The sequence below is a fragment of the Centruroides vittatus genome, unplaced genomic scaffold (genome assembly GCF_030686945.1).
Source record: "Centruroides vittatus isolate TY-2023 unplaced genomic scaffold, ASM3068694v2 scaffold_2802, whole genome shotgun sequence".
In the NCBI taxonomy this organism is placed as follows: Eukaryota; Metazoa; Arthropoda; class Arachnida; order Scorpiones; family Buthidae; genus Centruroides; species Centruroides vittatus.
In genome coordinates this window covers 1,987,699-2,008,617 of record NW_027122693.1, presented here as the reverse complement: position 1 = coordinate 2,008,617, position 20,919 = coordinate 1,987,699, and the positions used below count along the sequence as shown (strand labels likewise).

The 20,919-nt window shown below is 27.4% G+C and overlaps 1 protein-coding gene across 1 annotated transcript in view; it reads right to left on the bottom strand.

The window, feature by feature from the left end:
* The window catches only part of LOC136987822 (fat-like cadherin-related tumor suppressor homolog), a 254,157-nt gene that overhangs the window by 199,445 nt on the left and 33,793 nt on the right, over positions 1 to 20,919 (bottom strand).

Here is a 20,919-nt window from a genome sequence, read left to right as displayed (position 1 = left end):
TCACTTTGCCCGATCCTGTGGTTACTTGTTAAACTGGTCCATCAACGAAGAACACTTATAGGTAAAATTAAAATTATTACATTTCTTAACTTCCGAAATTAGTTAGGAAACGTACGTATTATACACATTTCGGGGATGATAGCGACAATTTTACCCTAGCGGCTGAAATCGGAATTAAAATTTATTCCTGAAAATCGTAACCGCATACTCGGGACAATATGTTTACAAAATTTGACTGAGATTTGCCCAATAGTTCTTTCTAAAAATGCTGTGAACACTTAACTATGATCATCATGTATCAATTTTTATAAAAATGTTTGGAACAATTGATGATTTCTTTAATAATGTGAAAATCTCTTATTTTTTATAATAATAATGGGTGCTATGGCTTGTTTGTTCGATAATGCTTCTTGAAACTGGCAAATTTCTTTGATGGCACGTGGTGACATCAAAGAAATAATGAGATTTCTTATATCTTTGATATTGAGAAGCATGAAATCGCTAATTTCCTTTGGTAATGATCGATTAAATTTCTGTTATAAGACACAAGAAAAATGTTTCTTTCTTTGAAGAAACACAGTAAAATCACTTTTCTTCATATTTCTCCATTAAAAAAGATTGAAATTTCAACCAGAATTCTAGTAATTATCATCGTAATCTCCTTACAAAAAGAATTATTAAGAACTGGCGAATGTTATACACAAAAAAAATCACTAATTAAACAGGAAAAAATTATAATTAATAATTTAACTTTTTCGTAGTTTAGTAATTACCAAAAACTACAGAAAAATGAAATTAATGGGCTCAAAGAAAATTCTTAAAAACAAAGGAAAAATGTCGCAGAATACTCGAAGACATTATAATTAATTCGTATACAGTAAAACCTGTCCAAGACGGAACCTGAATAAAGCGCAAACCTGCCTAAACGGGAAAAACTCTCCAGAACGGAGCGATTTTCTACGTTAGAAAAAAAACCCTGCTCAAAACGGAAACCTGAAAGAATATTCGGCGCTTTGTTATTCCGGTTTACACAGGTTTTACTGTATTTTACGACAAAAGAAATATTTTAATAGTCAGATTTTTTTTTAGATAATTGTGTTATCATATCCAAGTTGATTTCGTAAATTCATTCATTTTACCGATAAAGAATTGTAAAAGTCCAGCTGAAAGTTGATTACTCACGATACAAATAAAGTTAAATTTTTAATTAAATAACTCTTAACCTAATAAAAAGTACGCGTGTAAGCTAATTTTGCACAGTGAAATAAATAAAAATTAATTATTTCTACGTCTTCACTTGTAAATAACAAATCAAAGTGCGGTTTTGAAGTGTAAAATTACGTTTACGAGGAATTTTAATTGCAATGTTCCAATCAATCAAAAAAAAAAAAAAAAAGCATGTTTACACATAGATAAGTGCCCACATACACATAAAAGCGGATGAACACGAACATACACGGAAACACATTTCAGATAAACGAACAGAACAGACAAACAGACAAACTAGAAAACACCAGCACGCATGCTTTCCTATAAACTTTCCCTGTTTGGTATTCAAACACGCGAACAGATAAACATGTGAACACACACGAATCTTCCACATTAACACGGAAATAACTCGCAAACACTATCGAACACGGTCATACACGCATACGTATACAAATACACAGTGCAATAAATGCAGTATATACATAAAAATACAGTTAAAACCTCGATATAGCGACATTCCAAACAGTGCCACCCTCGTAAAGCTTTAACCGAATCTACGCATTGCTGAATGTACGATCGCATTGCAAACTCATGTACTGTACTGTACATCCGTTTATATCGCTTACTGTTTCAGACACTTCAGACACTTCAATTTAGCACCGAAGAAAATAGCGTTAAATCGAAATTATTCAAGTTATTATACTGGCAATCCACTTTTACATGAGTTAGAGAACTAATTTAAGAGTAAAATACGTAAGATGAAAACTTATTTAATTTACGAATTACAAGAGAACTCGAGTACATAATAAAGTATAGTATGAAGCAATAATTACGTTAAACCGAAGTACAGTAACACGATTACAATTTTCTGCAGAGAGAGAAAAAAAACACGAAAAACATAATTTTTGGCACTTCAAACACAGAAAAAACAAAGATAATAAATCTATTCTTTGTTGGAAACAATGTTTAAGTATATACAAAACAACTGAAGGATGATAATTAATTTAATAAGCAGTATCTAGCCATTTACAGCAATTAATTTTAAGCATCTACACCTCTTTAAAAAACCCGAAAAAATTCAAATAAAAAAAATACATATTATAATGGAGGAAAACAACCGCAGCAATAAAATCACAGTTTGACTCGATAATTATTTTTAACAGTTAATTAGTTACAAAATTAATACCGTCAAAGCTTAATCAAGAAAATACATGTGTAGTACAGCAACTAAGCAAAATCAGCCCACACCTATTGGGACAGTAATGTTCGACGTTGTGTCAACATTGTCAAATATTTGACTTTCCTTATAGCTGGCGGCAAATGTCTGCTCTTCAACACCTAAGGCGAGAATCGATGAAGATATCTTGAAGAATTTTTTTTTTATATATTTTTTTGTGATTTCTCTTTTCTTTAAAGATGGCGAAAATCTAACACGACGACTCTTCAGTCAATCAATCTGACATCAAATTCTCACAGGCTTCGGTTGAAAGGGAAAAGTACCACAAATATTTTTATGGAAAACTTTACGAAGTACGTTTTTTCCACAGTTTTTTCTTTAAAAAATTCGTGTATATATATATATATATACACATACATATAAATTCCTTCAGAATTATATTTGAATTTTTATCCCTAACTGATGCATAGGATTTTGAATATTTCAGTTGTGTGTATTTCTCGTGTTTAATTGGAGTAAAAAGTGAATTTTACAGTTGTGAATTATTAAAAGTACAGTAAAATTCAGGAAATTTTGGTGGAAAATTCCCTATTATTAAATTTTAATGAATTATATTTGAATTTTTATATCCTCTTCTGCTGCTGAAATGTTTCAATTCCAGTTCAAGTTTGATTTAATTAAAGAAGAACTGAATTTTACGTCATAAAAAAGATCCGAAATACAATAATTCAGGAAACTTTTCAAGAAAATTCCTTATTTTTAAATATTTTAATGGATTATACTTCAATTTTTGTCCTCTTATATGTTTAATCGTTGCTCACGGTTTGGATACTTCAATGATGCTTTCTAGAAGTTTAATTGAAGATAAACTGAATTATTTCGGTTATTCAAAAAGGTATAAAATATAGTGGTTTTAGGGTATTTTAAGAAATACATTGTTAAACTTTTGTAAAAGGTGGGTTAAAATCGAATTAGGTGAGGTCAAATGGTTTGTAGTTCTTCAGAAGAAACTAACCCGCAGTGAGTATAAATGTCAGAAAATTGAATTAAAAGTTCGGTGAAGATCAATAGATCTGAACAAAGACCATAAAGAAAATGCCTTTTTTTCCCCCTAGAAATGATTCATTTTTTAACATTCGTATAAGTATTTTTGATGGTTATGAATCTTCTTGCTCTTGAAAAGATAGAACGGAAGTTAATTCCTTCCTTTTTTGAAGAAATACATTTAAACTTTAATAATAATAATAATAATAATAATAATAATTTGTTCCATTTAAGATTTCTTGTGTGGAAACTTATAATTGATAAAAAAAATATGTAATAAATATATTCATTTATAGTACTTTTTTATTATTTAAGCACTCAAACTTTCAATTTTTCTTCAATCAGATGATGGTTCCATCCATGCACACTCAAGAATTTTATGAAATATATAAAATTTATTATTATATCAGTACAAATTGATGTACAAACAAAGATCACATTCGGTTTGTTCCTTAAACACATCATTTTTATCGCCTACAACTCTATCACCTGATGTTCGAAGAGATGAAGATGCAGCAAGATGGATGATTTGCATAAAGTAATCAAGTGAAAACAATGAAGAACATTAGGAATATATATATATATATATATATAATATATTTTAAAATATTCTAAATGTTTATATAACATCTTTTATCGATTTTTCCCTTGTAAAAATTCTCTTAAAAAATTTAAATCTTGCAGGGACTGCTGCGTGCAGTTTGCAACAAGAGCAATAAAATATGAGTTTAGAAAACTATATATAAATAAAAAAAAAAAACAATATTTTAAAGCAATAATATCTCATTTTCTGCTTATACGTAGTTGAATTGTTACGCTTTGAACAAAGATATGGTTAATAACACAAGAAGCAGAGATATGCAATAATAACTTTATGGTTGGCGTGTTTGCCATATAGGAGTAATATCAAACAATCGATGTAACAAAAATGTCAAGAGTGGAAACTCTCCAAATGTTATTATGATATTGTTGTTAATATCATAGCCTTAGGAAGTAAATAGATGTGACAGATAGATATTTACGATACATATGTAAATATATAATAATCTTCCTGCCTACTGAAGAAAACAATAAAAGTATCCTGTGCTGCAACAGCGAGGAAGAAAAGAATTTTTGAGGTTTGTGGATGTCGCGTGATTTAAATTGGATTGACAGATAAACTCAGTCGACTTAAGAGACAAGAACTGTCACAGGAAAGAAGAGATAACGCGAGAAATAAGTGGTTTCTTCTATTGTCTTTTATCACTAATACAGCAGACAAACAACACAGGTGAGAAGAGACAACACCAGAGACGGTCGACTTACGAAAGACAAAATGTAGTAGAAGCAATAACGAGTTAGATATATCAGATGAGTTGATAAAACACGAAAGAAAAAAGTAGATAAAAGACAAGATATATTAAACACAGAAGACTTCTGTGATTAGTTTATGAGTAAAGTTACTCTTAGATACTTTGTGTATGTATGCATATAAACAAATAAAAGTAAATTCTACTCAGTTCGTGTTGTAGCTTTCCTCTTTGTTGTACATTTTGTATCTGCTGCAGAATTCTTCCTTGTTGCAAATCTTGTTTCGGTGTTGTCTACATTGTCGTTTTGCTCTTTGCTGTATCTTGGATGTTTATTTCACCTTCAGATATGTTCTTTGTTGTAGAATTTGTCTGTGTCGAAAACTTATGTGCTAGAATGTATTACGAAAACAGATCTATTCTATAATGTAGACTTTGTTTATAGAATCTCCCTCGTAGTAGATTTCGTACTAAAGAAGCCTTCTGTATTGCACAATGTACTGTACAGCAACAGGAGAATATTCAGAAACAAGAAAACAACACTGCAATAATAGAACAATGGCTCTCCTTTACAAAATTCAACTCAACAGAGAATAACACATACGTTATTACGATTTTATTTGTGTAAATATATCAAAAGCTGTCCTATTAACAGAAATAAATTGCACGAAACCTTTAAACCAATCGTTAATTTCTTTTGTAAAACGACGTATCGACATATATATATATAATCACAATAAAACATCATAAGCGACAGAAAATACAATATAAAGCTTAGAAAAGTTGATAATTACTCAACCCAGAAAATTATAAACGATTAGAAAATCCATTTTAAACATTAATTTACATTTAAAAATTTTTAAATTAATTAAATTCTCGTACAACTAATTAATTTGTATGTGATGTTGACACAGTTTCAAGTATACACGCTGGCAATTTATGGGGTATTTCTTCTTTTATTTTTTTAAAAAAATTTATCCTCCGTCTACTTGAAAATAATATGCCATAAAAGGATAAGAAAACTTGTATTTTCGCATTTTAAAGTATTAAAATTCTATTTTTTCTGCTAAAATTTACAGGGAAAAAAGCTATCGTCAAGGGAAAATCTCGTACGTGCAGAAGAGATTCGGTAATAATGTTATTGGTATATAGAAATATATGTATATTTTACGTTCCCTCGCCCTTTTTTCATCATCTGCTGTTAGCATGAATAATTCGGTAGAGTTTCGTTGTCATAATACGAATTTATGGACATGATTAATGTACTTTCAGTGTCATTTCTTTCGGAAATTGATGAAACGGATCCATATTTAATAAAGTTATTTTTAATGTAGACAACTACACTAATATTATTTTGTATGTTTAATGTGTTGACTCCATTTATTAACTATAAAAAACTGGCTTCGAATGTTTGCTTACGACTGATAAAAAAACAAAACTGCTAAAAATAAAATAGTTTTTTCCCCCCTTCTGCTCTTTACTAACTTTATAAAGATATTCTGATGCTGCTCTTCCTCATCCTAAAGATGCTCTTCCAGCATTCATCTGTAGACATAAAATTCTTGTATAACCGTAAAGGAGTGTATGATTTCACTAATTCTGCACGAAATTTATCTGAGGAGGGGTCAATAAATTTTTAAAAAATTTGGCAAAGATCCTGAGATTAGTGACGTTTTTCAATCTATCGTAACTTCACCCTTTGCTATTAAGAATGGCCAAAGAAAAATACGTACGAGTGTTTATGGTACAGGATAATGATCTTAAATTATCGCACGTGAACGAATCATGTGTAATATTTGTAAAGGGAGAGAAAAACAAGAGATAGGAGGGGGAAAAAAAACATCAAAAATTTCGATCGACGACATTATGATTTACTGAAAGTGTAGCTTTAACAACCCATTTGAAAGTAAGTGTAACACAAAGAAAAATATTTTCAACACATTGTAAACATCATGTAAGGATGATTTAGATCTAATATTTTTAAAATGTCTACAGATAAGAATCCTTTCTACTATATAACATCAAGAAACAGGAGCTAAAACACAGAGATCTCTAGACGTTTATCTCTGTAATATATTTATTCGACGTGTATGAGTCAGTACATCAACAAATACAAAACTTGTGGAAAAAAAGATATAACACGAAAGATGTTGTTTAACAACATCCAGGAAGCAAAGGTGGAAAGATCTTAATTATTAAGGATTAAGCTACTCGAAATTCTACCGTGTCTTAACATTAGTCAATTAGCCTTTAAAAGAATCATTTAAATATTCAAATATTTTCATTAATATTAAGGATCTTTCATAAACGAAAAGAAAAAGCAGACATTAAAAATCGAAAGTTCTAGCCTTAAGGAACCGATTACAAGTCGAGAGATCCTATAATAGTAATAGCAATTTATTAGTAGTAGTGAACAAAGGTCCCTATAGGCTTCGGACCATTCCTGTAACGTGTAAGTGGAGAACAATTGTTAAATATCCAAAGTTCAAGTAGTAACATTTCTAAATAAGAGTTACAAAAGAACGTGAAGTAACAAGGGATTCTGTTACAAGAGTTAAAGTTTCTATACAAACATTTAGAATCATGTTACAAAAAATTATTATAAAATTCACCAGTAAAAACCTTAAATTCTATAATAATTTTTTGATATTTTTCAGCTTATTAAACATAGAATTTCTTATAGTAATCTCGTGTAAAAAGACAGATCATAAAAAGAGATAAGAGACAGCGAGAAAGAGATTGAGAGTAAGAAATATCAGAGAAAGAGGGAGAAAAATCTCATAGAAAGAGAGGAAAGACAGCGAGATAGAGAAAGAGTTATCCCACATACATACACTACAGTATGTGAGAGCGACAGAGACATACACAGATAGTAAGACAGAAACACACACAGAGACATGCATAGAGAGAGAGAGAGAGAGAGAGAGAGAGAGAGAGTAGAAAGAAAGAGAATCCCCGAAACACACAGTGTGAGTGCCAGAGAAAGAAATTCCATCCCTTAAACTACAAAAATACTCATTTCGACGTTTTTAATTGAAATCAGTGGGTGGGTTTTTCTCGTGTTATTGTAATTTCAGGCAATTAAATTAGTTTGAGCAGTTTTCGAAATCAATTTAGAATTCAATGAAATTTATCTGGAACTAATCGGATTAAATCATTGCAAGACATTTATTCGTGTGATGGAAGAGGAAACTGCAATCTTTTCAATTATAGAATTGAGACTTATTTCTCCTCTTGGTTAAATCTAGAGGATAATTACTTCGCGATACTCTTGTGAATATATTTAGAAATGCGATCGCCTTCCTCATCAATAAAATAAATAAGACGTTTCCCAGTAAAAATATCATTTCAATACTATTTTTTATATTCAAAATGAACCAACGGAATACTAAAACAGTGCTGTTTTACACATATTTTATGAATACAGTAAAACCTGTCCAAGACGAAACCTGAATAAAACGAACACCTGCCTAAACGAAAACAATTCTTCGGAACGGAGCGATTTTTTTTGTGTTAAAAAAAACCTGTTCAACACGGAAACCTTCCAAACTGGAAAAATATTCGGTACCGTACTATTCCGGTTTACACAGGTTTTACTGTTATTGTATGAAGAAGCAGTAGCATATCATTTTAGTATTAAAAGGTGTGCTACTGCTACCGAATTAGGTAATACATACTGTTTAGTACGGTTTACGTGAAATACAGTAGCATTTTAAACTATCTTAGTACTATAGTAAACAGGAATATTTTCCCCTTTAGGCAGGTTTTACTACATTTTAGTACACAATACGTTTTATACACTAAAACTAAGCTATTGCTACACTATAATACTAAGAATAATGATACATATGTATGATTTCATTACTAAAATTGAATGTACAGTATTTGTACTGTTAAAAATACTACAGTATAATCGAGTGTAAATTATAAATTAAGTAGCACTATTGACTTTAGTACTGTGCTTTTTAAAAACGCCGAATTATTATTAAAATAGTATAGTAACACGTGTCTTAAACTTCGGCTTCTGTAGTACAAAACTGTACTAGATTCGTACTAATGAGTCGCTAAAAATAAAAGAAAAATCGATGATAAAGAACGATCCTAGTACAGAGTAAAACGTTTCTGGAATTTTTTGACAGTACATAAATTTCATTATTGTTTCGTACTCTTCTTTAATAACATTTCATTGATTTCTAGATTAATTTCTGGTGTCGATATCAGCTTTCAAAATTGATATTTACATTTTTTATATACATATACATACATATATATATATTTTTTCCTTTTAAGAACTATAATTTCTTCAGCCGAAACATTAAATTTTCCGTTTAAATTGTTTTTTCGAGCGGAAAAAATTATTTTAAAATAAAGAAAAACCTCTTTGTAAATTGATTTTTTTAAAAAGTAAATCATGTTTAAAATGCTAAATTTATTGTTTTGTATGGGGGAATGTTTCTTTTATTTTTTGCCTCAGGATCTTTCTTTATACTCCTTATACAAATTAAACAATAGGAACATGCCTATAAGAAAAAAATACGTATGTCATGTGTCCTCTCTCATCTTGAGCATCATTGATTCATCTTTTTCCTCGTTAGTTTAGTTATAGATAAATCTAGGATTATCCAATGAAATCCTCTTAAACATAGGCCAAGATTACGTCCAAGGGTATTAGTTTCTAGAGAATGTTAGCATATTCGATTCTTTCTCCTGACGAAAAAAAGAATAAAAACGGCATTCCACCCTTAAATCGAGTTAAAGATGATGTTTTGAATTTTGTGGATTACCATTTTTAATTTTTTTTTAACCATTCCTCCTTTATTTTTTTTATTTTCCTATGATTTATTATGTTTAGTATGCAAATTTCCGTATTGATATATCTGAAAGCTGTGCAAAGTTGAGATGTGATAGTTCATTGGCACGCAAAGGTTGATCAAGATAAAATTTACCAGATGAAATCGATCTGGAATAATGAAGTTGAATGGAAAGTTAACTCGCTTGTACGTTATTCTCTAATGTACAAACCGAGTAAGTTCTGTTCATTTCACTATTATTGATTAATTTAACTTGATAAACCTTATCCTAATCATGCTTAGAGTGCATATCAAGTGTAATAATAATAATCTTACAGTGATAAATGTTATCCGATATTTTGTGACGAAATTAAGACATTCAATCAACAAAAATTATTGTTTCGTAAGTCAATTTGGATGGAAATTAATGCAATTTATTACCGAAGACATGCCATAAAATTATATTTATCATCATAGAAATTTACAGCGAAAGATGCATCCCATAGATTTAAATACGAATAGGATCATAAATACAAGAACTTGAATGTAAACAGTGGCTGAATATAAGGATTCAAATACAGGGAATGTCATAAAGACAAGGGTCCAGATATAGAAGGATCATAAATGTAAGAGCTCAAGTATGAATCAAAGATAAATTTTAAATACAAAAAGAAGTTCTAGACTCACTTAAATTTCCAAAATGTTCGTCACTTTCGATTCTTTCCTCAAATCTAATCAGAAAAATTGGCCATTCGCATTATTAAATTCTACCTTTGAACCATTTCTAACCATACCAAAAATTTTCTTTCACATTTGAATAGCAAAACGATTTTATTATTTATTACTATAAAACGTCAAAATATAATATAATTTGATGGAATTTATTTAAATAGTTTATATAAACCGAATTCTATTCAGAAAACTCACCTTTGGTTAAGGAAAGAATGAAAAAAAAAAAAAAAAAAAATCAGTTTAATTTGTATGAATGCATTTTCCTTGACAAATGGAGACAATATGAATATTTTAGACATTACTCAGTCTATTTAATAAATAAATTTAATAAATCCCGTCTTTCAAACAATTTTCAACCAGTTTTAAAAAATTATTTTTAAATTATTAAAATATTTCACTTTAAAAATTTCACCCAAAGAACACAATTTTCGTACAATGATATGCCATAATAATTCAGGAGTTAAGTGTCAAGAGTAAGGTTATACATTAAGTCTAAATAATAGAAAAATTCTGGAAAACATGCATAAAAACATATAAATCATATTGGTAAGCTTTCTTTAGAATTATTAACGTTAATATCTTTTCTTCAAGAATGATGTATAGGCTACCTCACTATCCGTAACAATAACGAAAGGATAAAGACTATATTTTTTTTATTTAAATAAATAAATAAATATTCGCTTTAATTAAGGATTAAATTAAATATTTTTTAAATTGTGATAGCCATTAAGTAAAAATCAATAAATTTTCTTAATAATTACATTAAAAAATTAAAAATTTAAGCATTTTTACATATAAATATATTCCAAAATATGTGATAAAAATTAATGTTATAAATGATAAAAAAATTAAAAATTGTAACATAGGCAGTCCTCTGCAGTCCACGTTAGATATTATAAAAATTTTCTTTAGCGATTTGAAATTTACTTAACGACGATTGGTTAACGAAAAAAGAAATCGACAAATCAGCGTGCCCCGTTCGATTTTTATGTTTAAATAAATTGCCGTTAAGTAATATTTACATAAAATTGTGCAAAGGACTACTTATATTCTAGAAAATCTAAAAAAAAAAACCACCAGAAAAAGGAAATTAATCCGCATTTAAACGATAATTAAACTCGTATTCACGTTATATAAATCATCGTTCTTGGCTAGGTAAGTAGACAATTTTAGCCATAAATTAGACTTAAATTATACAGTGATATTTAATTTCTTTTCTCAGAATTCTCGATAAAATAAGTAAAAATTAAATCGAACACACAATTCTTTATGGGCGAAATATTCTCAATTTATAAATTAATTCTTATCTAAAATAACGTATTTTCCATGAATTTCACATCATTATAAATATTTAAATACCGTGAAATTCATTGTTTTAAATTTAAAAAATGAAATTTTCTTAAGTTTATACTTTAAAAATTCCATTTAAACATAAAATATTGTTAAAATTTCCAAGTCATTAACTATATGGCTTAATACTAAAATAATTAATAAAGATAAAAATGAAAAAATTTAAGAAAATAAACGTGAAAATTTCTGAAATTCTTTATGATTGAAATCATTTTTATAAAATATAAAACCACAAATAAAATAATAATAATAATAAACTTGAAAAAAAAAATTCAACGAATTTATTACTAAAAATAAATCAGTAAGTGAAGCTCTGAATATTTAATAAAATTTGCTTAATTTCTTTCGTTTTTTTTATAATTAATGGCATAAATAAAGATAAAAAATTATAACAAAATATTTCATTGGAAACCATGTCATAAATACAGTTATACTTAAACGTTTTCTACAATTTTTTCAATAGCAATAAGTCGTGGAGAAAAAAATATACATAAACGATAAAATTTCTATTGATCCATATAAATTTTGATTCATAAATTTTTCAAAATTTTCTAGAATAATTTTAATAAAAATAATATATTTATATATATGAGAAAAACATTGAAATTCCATCAGCATAGCCTCAAGAATATTTTTACGATTTTTCTAAAGATAATATGTCTTTTTTTCAAATTCAAAAATTCAGATAAGTGAGAAAAATCATGAAGATAAATATTCCTCGGTAGATTTTTGAATATATAATACAATTTTTAGAATGATGTGGTATTCGATTTTGTATGAAAGAATTTCTTCTTCTTCTCTTCATCCTCATCCTTCTTCTTTAAACAATAAAAAGAATGGTCATCAAATTTTGACAACAGAAATATTTATGCCCACTCGTAATCCGCGGACATAATAAACCTCCTTTATTGTAAATAGTTTTTGAATCAGCTGATCTTTCCTATATTGGATACAGTAATTGATTCTGGATCCTCCTCTTCTGTTTATTGAAACGTGGCCATATAGATACGGATCTTCCGATGCAGCCATATTTACCACTTATTGAATTTGACCTGTTTGCAATTCAAAATCATTCTCCTCAAAAAATAGTCTATAAATAAAAAAAAAATGACAAACTTTTTCCACTGTAAAGAACTAAACTGTGAAAGAATATCATAAAGGAAATCGTTATTTAAAGTTCAACATATTGTAATAATCAGATAACTTGAGGACTGAAAAGAATGTGTGACGTAGACAATGTGTGACAAAGGGTTCATTTATTTCCTAAGCGTGGGTGGATTAGAATCGTTTCTGTTCGACAAATTTAATCGCATCTTCGAATTATTTCGGTAATTTGAGATAAAATATCGTTTAAAATCCTCATTACTCATCTTCTGTAACGTCATTAAAAAACAAAACACTGTTTTTTACTTGACTGTAAGCATATTACACTTAACATTCTGTGCATAAACATTATAAATTAGTCTTTACAAGGCTGAAACCATGCATAGAAAAAAACATCATTAGATAATTATACATAAAATTTGAATACAGATGTATAATTGTTTAACAGTATCGCTGCAAATATAAGGGTGGAAACGTCATCACACTTCAAGCTTCTGCACAAATTAAACCTATTAACTCTAAAAAAATTGAAATTTATTTAATGTTTGTACAATAAAAAGTATTTTAAAGTTTTGTTAAAAGTTGTGTAAACCGTAAAAAGTCATTATATTTAATTTCATTCGAGTATTTGCCAAATTGTAATGACTAATTGTTTACATCCAGAACATCGTTTTTTTTAATACAAACTCCCAACTCATTCTTCATAGCTAATCACTATTCTTGTAAAAAATATTTTAAAAAATCCCCCTGAAATCTTATCAAGTAAAACAAAGGAGTCTCACAGATAGTCCCAAAGCAAACATATTTTACATATCCAATACCTGACAACGTAACATTGTCTTAATTACAGTAGAGCGTAAAATACAAACATTACATTTAAAACATTTAAAAAAAAGGTAATTCTATTAAGATTTAGTTAAGTTTTCACTACTTGATTTATGTTCTTTAATTACATCGACTGCGAACCAAGGTAATCCACTAATTCTTGGAATAGTTAAACGTCAAGAGTAAATATTGAGATGTTCCATGTTACGAGATCCAATCAAGACAGACCACAAGTAACGTCCCTATAAAAAGAGATCGAGGTTAAAGATAGGAGGAATTGAGTAGCTATTTCTAACCCAACAAACGAGTAATGTGTCGTTGACGTCAGCAACAATTAAGTTGGGTGCTTCGGTCACTTATAAAACTGCGTTATTTCTATTTTAGGAAATCTTCCATCCTTCATTTTACGTAAAATGATCCTCTAGAATATTTTCCTCCGTTCTATTTTATATAAAATCCACTTTAAAGCCTTGTTAAAGCTCCCTTTTTATGCGATTATGATGAATAAATCTTTTATTCTCTTATATTTAATCTTAATTAAATAGTGCGTTATCTCTGTAATCCATTGTAAATATTCTCTAGAATCTTTCCTGGAGTATATGTTATCACATACCGCTTAAGAATTTTACAACACGAGCTATAATCGTAGAAAAAGAGCTTCTAGAAAATGCTTTATAATTTATATAATCCACTTAAAATATTTTTCTAGAATTTTTCTTTATTTTAAAATTACAGTCACATTTCGAATTTAAGACGTTTAATACAGGATTTTCGTAAAAAATGAGCGATGGTTTGAAGTAAATATACTTTGAAGTTTATTGAAGAGTAAAAAAAATACAGTCGAAAGAAAGTATAATTAACAGAATAAATATAAAACAAACAGGAAATTCTATAAAATTTTCATTACTTCTAGAGTGACAAAGAATGACTCGAATTTAAGACATATCTAGAACTGAAGCTCAGGAAACACCTGGTTTTCCATATGTGTCCTGACCTTCTATTCGTGTCCCAGTTCGAAGTAATATAGCAATTCCAGCAATTTTCTAGAATACTTTTCAAATATTTTGTCTTGAAATAAAAAAAAAAAAAAAAAAAAAACAATGTACGAATAAATCAAAATTAAATACTTAAACTTTCTTTTACCGTTTATCATCAATTTCACCGATTCTAGAATTCATTATTGTGCATTTTCTATAATCGATTTCAAAACTATTCTAACGAATGTTCTTCTAGAATTACTTCTAATCATTTTCTAATGATAATAAAGATTCTATAGAATCTTATGGGATGCTTCTTAAATTATAGAACATTTTTATGTACTGTAAGTTTAAAAACGCTTTATTAATAATAATTTATGGTATATAAAGAACATAAAAGAGAAGATTTCTTTTCACAACTCAAACAATAATTATAGAGTAACTACAAAGAGAATTTTTATATTATTATTATCATTTTTTACTATACAAACTGGAGTAAGTATCAGAGTCTATAAAGGACTATAATTCCTATATTTTCGGGTTCCTTCTTACATTTAGGATGTAAAGAATCTTAGCTGAAGTATTGTCATTCTGTTCAGTGTACTATCGCGTGATGTAAATTTGGCATTCCTCCACGCTTTTTATGTCTATTTAATCCAAAAGTTGATTAAATGTAGCATGAAACATCAACTTTGTCCTTTAGAAATGTTTGTAGTTTGGCCAATATTTGCTATTATCAGAGGGATGTTTAAGCAAAAAAACAGTTTCCAAGGGGGTAATCTATAACTAATGCATCACAATTTATTAAAATGATCTTCAAGTAATGATATAAAAATGTATCATCATCAATTTTTCCTTTGGAATTCTTGCTAAAGATGGATTTTTCTCATTACATAAATCAACTTATTTTATGTTATTAATACAGCAAAACTTGTCCGAAACGAAACCTGAATAACACGGAAACCTACCTAAACCGGAAAAAATATTGGATACCGTGCCATTCCTGTTTACACAGGTTTTACTGTAATTTAAATTAAGAAAGAGAATATTTCAATTAATTTTCTTGTTTAAATATAATGTATATATACTTAAGTAAATCTAAATATGATGATAATGTAAATAAATAAATAAGAAAGCGTTTAAAATTTATAATTTTTTTATTTATATTTTTTTTTTACAGGTTTAGGCGAAGATAAAATTCAATAAAATATCGCGGATCCGGTAAATAAAATCAACTTGCGAGTAAACAAGCGAAGATAAAAAAAAATAACAACAACAATAAATAAATAAAAAATTGTAATTTTTTCTCTCTAAATTCACGTAATTTTATTTTACAATTTTTGATAAAAATGCAAATATTATTATTATTATTATTTTTTCTTAAAATAAAATTTAAAAAAACAAAATACAATTTCTGTTTATAAAAATTGCATTAACTAAACTGTAAATATTTTTTTACAAAAACAAAAATGTATTCTTATTTTCAAACTTTAGAAACAATCGTATACAGTCGAACCTCCGATAACGGACACCTCTAAAAAGAGACCATTTTTTAAGAAATGGATACAATATAACCTCCAAACAACGTTCTCTCAGTGAACGTTATTCAGAGGTTTGATTATAACCTTTGAAAATAAACTTCTGAATAACGATCTGAACATCAAAAAATGGCCGTCGTTTGCAGGTTATTTTGTATATATTTCTAAAAGAAACGTTCCAGAAGAATGGCATCTTTTTACAGGTGTCCGTCATTGGAGGTTCGACTGTATACAAGTTCGAAAATAAAAATAAATCTGCACGCAAATATAATAATTTAAATAAATGTAAACAATTGGTGTTTAATGTATGTTATTTTTTAATATACAAAATTTAGAAAATAACAGTTGAAATTTGATATTATTTTTTAACAAACCAAAAAAAAAAATGTCTACAGACGTTTAAATTTTGTTTTGTGGTTCGTAATTTCTGTGTAGTTTTGAAGAGATTACAAAGATGTAACCGCAAATTGGTGCAGATGGTTTGCTTAGTCATACATAAAATTCAATATTGTAACAATTATTCCTCTTTAAGAGAAAATCTGTAGTAATTAAAAAGCAATAGAAAAAGACATTGAAGAATCAATTAAAAAATTATGAAAATAATTTTTTATTCATTCTAATTAATCATTTAATTCATTTACTACAGCAAAACCTGTCAAAGACGGAACACGTACGGAAAATATTCTTCAAAACGGAGCGATTTTGTGTGTTTAAAAAAAAAAAAAAAAAACCTGTTCAAAACGGAAATAATATTCATGCAATTCCGGTTTACGCAGGTTTTACTGTATTTTTTTTTTATTCTATATTTTATTTAATAAGAATATTCAAATTCTCAATAAATAAATAAATAAATAAATAAAAAGTACTCAATATATATATATATATGTATTTTTTTAAAAACTTTTTGAAGTTGTTTTGATACTTTTCGTTTGTTTATATTTTATTTAATAAAAACAGAATTTGAAGAGGAAAAAAATATGAAAAAATTACTATACAATTTTTTTTTTATATGTAGCATCTAAATATATTAGATGAATGTGCGGAATATGACAGGAAATAATAAATTAAAATTCAGTTTTCTTAGTAAACGTAAATAATTTGAATTTTTTTTTAATTATAAAAAACATTTCCTTAAGAAAAAATAAAAAAAAAACAAATTTATTTTAAAGTAGAAAAAAAGGAAAAAATTAAATAAAAATAAAAATTAATTTCATAAAGAAAAAAAAGGATCGTTTTTTTAAGATAAATGTGAAATAAATTATAAGTTATAACGATTTAAATTCTATATATTGAATAAATTACAAACGTAAATAAAAAAAAAACACAAATTAAAATACGTATGTATCACGTACCGTACGTAATGATTAAAAAAAAATTACAGTAAAACCTGTCTAAAACGGAACCTGCCTAAACGGGAAATATATACTTCGAAACAGCGATTTCTTATGCTTTTTAAAACCTGTTCAAAACGGAAAACTGACAAACCGAAAAAAAAATATTCAGTACCGTGCCATTCCGGTTTACACAGGTTTTACTGTATAATAAGAAAAACGCTCATATACACGCACAGACACGCGAACGTACACGTTTTTTAGATGGGATAACGTAACGTAAATTTCCAATGGGAGGCCATTTCGAGAATTTTTCTATAGAAAACTGACGAAACCCGGAAAACTTCATTTTAGAGAAGGGGGACCAACTACCAGTGGTTTCTGCGGTTTCACCCACTCGACCCTGGTGAACCGTATGAATTAGCATACGTATTAACATACGCATTGACTTATAAATGTATTTATATTTTTATATATTACAGTAAAACCAGTCCGGAACGGAGCGATTCCGTCTTATACAGGTTTTACTATTATTTTATTTTTTCAAAAATATTTGTTTATTATTTTTCTTTTAAGATATAAAGTCTTAAAAACAACGATAATATATATATATATAAGGAAAATTTAATGATATAAAAGTAAACGTAACAAGTAAAATAATCCAAGTACTGTTTAAGAAAGATAATAACTGAATTTATATTTCAAATACCTTCGTAATAATAAAAGAATTTTATAAAAAATAAAATTATAAAAAATTATAATAATAAAGAACAGTTTTTCAAATAAAATAAAATAAAATATTATTACCATAAGCAGAAATAAATTAAGTAAACAAGAATAAAAGTATACGTCATACGAAAATAATAATAATAATAATAATAATTAAAAAAATAGATAAAATGAATTAAATTATTTTTCTTAACTGGAAAAAAAGAGTAAAAAAATATTCGGTTAATAAAATTGATGTTGATAGAAAATTCTAAAATGAAAATATTATTAAAAATTTATTTATTTATTATTTTTTATACATACGATTTTTTTCCCTCGCGTTAAAATAAAGAATAATGGCTTTTAAACAAGATAGAATTACCTTTAACTGAATGAATACACGAAGGGGGGACACTAATGTTAAAATTTAGGCTATACGAGGAGCCTATATATGTAAATAATACATAAAATTAATACAGAAAGTCGCATTATTACGACACACATGTTTATGTTTATTTTTATGAACTTTACACTCTAAGATTCCTTTAAAGGAATCAAATCTGTTGTGTCATATTTCAAGAGGAAAGAAGATCGAGAATCGTCTGTAAATTGGTTAATTAAATACCCCCCCACACACAACAAACACATATAAACAATATCCAACTCTCGCACACATAAAACACAACACACCCACAATTCACGTACAGAAAACAGGCAATACAATAAAATCAAAATTCCTAAGGATCAATAACGAATCCTGAATTTAGAAATCTTATCAAATTTAATACAAATATAATATAAACAATACGAAACATTCACACACCCTTTGCTGTTCGGGCACGTTTTTTTTCTATTATAAAAAAAATACACATTTTCCTGTCTTCTTTCTTTAATTTAATAATAAAAAGACAGATAAATCATTCGTGTTTACTTGTAATTGTACATGTACTTGCTACAGAAAATAATAATTATTTATAAAAGTTTATTTTTATTATTTTCTATAATAAATAAGGATAAAGAATCGAAGGATCTGTGAATATAATACATTACACAAAGAACAAAAAATAAAAAAAAATAATAATAATATAATATATAATATTCACAGATGCTGTTTTCTTATTATTTTTTTTATGGAAAAAATCGTTTAAAATGGAGAAAAAATAATTATTTTCTCTCCATTTTCTTCTACAAGTACAATTACACTAACACGAATGACGTATTTTTAAAAGTAAATTAACGAATATTTATCATATAAAATAAACATAATTAATAATTATATGATGTTTTAAAAGATAAATAACATTATACAAATTTTATAACAAGGAAACTTTAGAAAAATACAATAAAAAAAATTAATTAAGTTTAGTAAACACAACATCATGTATATACAGTAAAACCTGTCTTAAACGGAAAGAGTTCTTCGGAACGGAGCGATTAAACCCCCCCCCCTGTTCAAAACCCGGTTTACATAGGTTTTTACTATAAAACTTGAACGAAATGCGTTAAAATTTTTATACAAATGATCTTTGTACATTTTTACATACATTTTGACAATTTTTACTATAATTTAATTTATAAATTCTATTTCTTCGCGCAATCAAATATGTAATATTCATGAAATAGTAAGCTTAAGAATTTTATCTTCTCTTACTTAAAAGATTGCCTTGAATTCTCAATTTTTTATAACTAACTGTTGACATATCTCTTCATGTTGTACATCTACAACATTTTTAATTTCCTTGAAACTTGTGTTTCAAATTTTTATAATATATTTTTCTATTATTTTCTATTTAATCTTCTTTCTATTAAAGCAATGGACCATCCTCCATCTTACGTAAATTATTTATCTACTCATTTCTAAAATAACTACGGTAAAACGTGTGTTAACCGGAATCGAATATTTCCTCCAATTTCCGTTTAAGACAGGTTTCCCGTTCCGTTTTAGACAGGTTTTATTGTTACTGGATTAAGAAGCAGTAGCGTGTTAGTTCGGTACTATTTAACTACTAAAATGTGTTTTATTGCTACTTAATTTGGCAATACAACCGATTGATTAGTAGTGAAATACCGTTACAGTATTACAGTAAAACCTTTGTAAACCGGAATCGCACGATATCCGATAATTTTGGAAAGGGTTTTCGTCTTTAACAGGTTTATTTCATCGACATAAAAAAAACCCCGTTTAGGCAGGTTTCCGTTTTACACAGGTTTTATTGTGTTGGGTTTCAGTTTTTAACAGGTTTTTAACGTTAAAAAATCGCTCCGTTTCGAAGAATTTTTCCTGTTTAGGCAGGTGTCCGCTTTAGACAGGTTTTGCTATATAAGTATTTTTAAATATTTAGTTTTTTAAATTTCAATATTAATATAATAAAATTATATTAAAACTTTCTTATTTTATTACCTCAAGAGCTTTTAATGTATATTTATATATATATTTATATATATTTATATATTAATCTTTTTATTATTATGTTTACATTTAATTATAGTAAAATGATGTTTTAAATGTTGTTTATAAGAAAATTTAATTGTTTTTAAGTATAAAATTTATTGAATTATTATAAAATATTCAATATATATAAATTCAAGTCGAGAAATAAGATGATGATAATTCTGTAATGATGATAATGATAATTTACGAGTAATTATAATTAAAATACAGCGAAAATTTTCATTCTTACTGAAAAGAAAAAGAAAATAATGAATTTTTCTGGAAGGAAAATGCAAATAAAATTCGCACGATAGCAGATAATTTCAGATTTTTATTTGATTTGATGATGATTCGGGATTTAATCTGTAATTCTCCATTGGTCTTTAAGATGGGATTAAGAGATTAAACGAATTA